This window comes from Triticum aestivum, chromosome 4A (genome assembly GCF_018294505.1).
Source record: "Triticum aestivum cultivar Chinese Spring chromosome 4A, IWGSC CS RefSeq v2.1, whole genome shotgun sequence".
NCBI lineage: Eukaryota > Viridiplantae > Streptophyta > Magnoliopsida > Poales > Poaceae > Triticum > Triticum aestivum.
The window spans coordinates 492,981,354-492,984,965 of NC_057803.1; positions in this window are offsets into that span (position 1 = coordinate 492,981,354).

The window sequence follows — 3,612 nt, forward strand, 5'->3', positions numbered from 1 at the left end:
GGCAGGCCCCTCTGGGCCCGTGCCTGCCCAGGGGGAACCTCCTTCCGTTGCATAGGAAAGTGCGCCCGGCGCCCTCCTCAGGCAGGGCTCGAGGGCTCTCCCCTGGAGGGCCACCGACCTGGCTAGGGTCACGAGGGAGGCGCTTGGGCACCACATGGAGGTGTGCTTCGAAGCACGTTTCGCTCAAGAAGGAGTAAGGCAAGGAGAGCCAGACCCTCAGGAGTTCGTCAGCAAGGCCATTCAGGAGCTACAGGAGTCAAGGGTCATGAAAGGAGGTCGCCGTCTACCAGTAGTGGCTCCCCATCCAGGCGAGGATGGTGGGATGCGCGTCTGCATCGACATACCAGGGCTCAACCGAGTCGCCTCTCTGGAGCGCCTCTGGCCCTCGCGAGTGGGGCGCTGCGGAGGTCCACCCCACAGCTGCGTTCGCATGCCTTACGGCTTGCCGAACGCGGCTGTCACGTACCAGCGCCTCATGAGGGGCATCATGGAGGCACAAGAGGCCAGGCGTTCTGCAGCCCTGGCGGAGATGGAGATGGCCCGCAGGGAGCCACCAGCGCCTCCGGAACCTCCTGAGGCCCCTGGGCCTGGGGGCTCGTGAGGATCAGCTTCCGCAGCCCACCGAGTCTGCTACACCAACACCCCTTCGTCCTCAACGTCATCAGGTGACATCTTTCAAGTTTTACTTCCAGCTGGGAGTGCCCCCCCTAGGGCTGCATTATTCCCAGGCCGCGTGGGTCCGTCCCTGCGGCATGCATCCCTTTTATTTCATGTTGTTAGCTTACCTTGTTGGGGGCGCCCCTCGGGCTGCATGATCCCCAAGTCGCTCGGGCCAGACCCAGTGATGTCCACCTTCCCAGCATATATTTGAATGAATCCACTCCTTCGCGGCTAATGTGTTCGACCTAGCTGCCTGCTCAACTGATGCCTACTGACAGAACTGCTCTCAAACGGCACGACGCTTGCGCATGGGTCCGTCCCTGCAACGCCGACAAACCTGAATGGCTGAGCTCTGGCCGCGGCAGCCCCGCATGGCGCCACCTCGTCAAGCCTTCAGTGCCTCATACCCCTCGGAAGCAACCAACGGCTGACTGACAATTGTCATGGCAACCCCTCGTTTTTTCTATGATGGGTTTACAGGATCTCCTGAAGGAGTTGCGTCAGGCGAGGCCCTTGCGGTGTCTCCTTCGCTCTCATCCGTGCGAACCGCTTGCATGTTAAAGGGGGGGTGCCTGAGCATCGTGACTCAGGGCTCCTACTGGCTCTCCATCCCTCACCCTCTGGCCTTGTCCACGGCATCGCGACCTGGCATACCAGCGACGGCTGAGACTCACTCGAGGGTCGGGACCCGAGGACGTAGAGCATAAAGGGGAGCAAAGGCGAGAGGGGAGGGACACGCGAGGACCTCGCCGAGCAACCTCGCGCCTGCCGATGCAAGGACCCAGCGACACACCAGAGAGCGACCCCTGATTCTCGAGATAAGTCACCACCCAGAAGCACCAGCTACCGTGGCACCACCCCCGCACCTAATGCAATCCCGTGTTAACGACGCCGCTCTCCTTTCTCACTGAACGACGGCTGCTTGAGCGCCAAAGGGGACCTCCTGAGCATCGCGACTCAGGGGCTCTTACCGGACTCCGGGTCGCTCACCTCCTGGCCTTGACCACAGCATCGCGACCTGGCATACGAGCGACGGCTGAAGCCACCTTGGGACTGGGACCTGTCGGCCCAGAGCACCAAGCCCTCATGAGGTTCGAAAGGGAGGACAGAGCTAAGACGGAATGAGCAACTCGCACAGTTCTACGACAAGGGTTGTATTAACAAAACAGGATCACAGGCACCTTACAAGCCCCCACGGGATGTGTGTTTGATTCCTCGCAGGGAACAGATCCTAAAGGGACACTAACTACGCGCGCCCCTGCAGAAGACGCCATCATCAACAGTGGGCCGTCAAGCACCGGCGCCAACCCCATCCAGATCAGAGTCGGCGGCGGCCTGACGAGCCCGCCCTACTCCAGGAGCGGCGCCGGCTCGGGGGCTCGTAACTGTCGTCGCTCGTCTTCGGAGTCGCGAAGAGCTCGCCGGAGTCGCTGGAACCTCCGACACCTCCACCGCCTGAGGAGCCGCCAAGGGAGCGGTCGGCGGGCCTAGTCCTCGCCGCAACAGGGTCCCGGCCACCTCTCCCGGGGCAGCACTCCAGCCGGCGCCCGTTCGCATCGAAGACCTTGAAGAACATCACCGAAGCACCGCCGTACTCCAAGTGGATCGCGAAGGCGCCTCTTGTCCTGCAAACCCGGGCGATTTCGCTGCAGCCTCGAGTCATGAAGACCTCGCCCGGGGCAACGATCGCGACCTCTGCCTCGGTCACGAGGGTGCTGCAGCCGGCATGCTGCAGCCAAAGCTCCAGCGGCTCCCCCCGCGGGACGATGGAGGCGAAGAAGGGAGGAAGGCGAATCCAAGACTGAGGAGGCATGGCGACGTGGAGCACGAGCTCCCGGGAGGAGCCCTCGGTGTGGACCCTAGGGGGAACGACCCACACCTTCGTGACCCGTCGGCGCCGACGGCGGCGCCGCCCGTGGCGATCAGCATCAGCTCCTTCAGGGCCCTCGATGCGGGCATACAAGGGAAGCGGGAACCCCGGCGGTTCCCACTTGCACCAAGGCCTCGGCACCACCTGATGGGCCCCCCCGTCCGGGCCACGGGGGACAAGCCGTTTCTTCGGCGGGAGCGGGTCAGGTTCCTCTCGGGGAGCCTTTCCCTTCTCTGCCGTTGAGAACCGGCAGATCGGAGCCATCGCAGCAAGACGGAGCAAGGACCGGGAAGAAGGAGAAGCAAGGGGGGATGAACTGGAAGGGCGCACGTTGTTCCGTACTTATAGCCGGCGAAGGCCAACCGCCGACCTCCACGATCACAGGTAATCATGATCCGCTTTGCATGCAGGGACTTGTCCAATCCGTGCAATTGCCGAGGCGCCATGGGGAAGTGGAGACGCCCACGTCCAATCAACCGACACGCGGCGCCCAAGGCCGCAGGCTGTTAGGGCCCGGCGCACTTCGCTCTTTCCCTTCCGCCCCCTGCATGGCCAAGTCCAGGCGCGCCTTGGGCCCGGGGGCTACTGTCGGCGTTCTGGGAACGGGGATCCCCAGACTTGCCTGCCTGCGGCCTGCGGCGTGGCTCAAAGGGGGGCCCAGCACGGCCCATCTTCACCAACACAGACCCAAGACCCTCGCGAGGGGCCAAGCCTCGCGGGGCGGACGACGCGGAGCTTCCTCAGGCACGGCCTCATCAGGCTGGCTCGCGAGGAGGCGGAGAGATCAAGGCGGGGTACCTCACAAGGTGCCCGTGACGGAAGCCATGACGACCAAAGGCGCCAGGCGGGTGCCAGCCCGCGCAGCGTCCTCCTTTCCTCTTTGGTGCAAAGGGAGCAAGTGCAGCCGCGGAGTACCGAGGCATCAGGCAAAGGTTGCCATTTCGGTGCAACAAGACCAAGACCAAGAGGACTGCAAGACGGAGGTCATTGTGGAGCCCAAGACGGCGTCACCACCAGAGCTTTATGTAGGCGAAGACTACTTTTGTCAGGATAGCTGGTACTAGTTGTCCCCCTTCAAATTA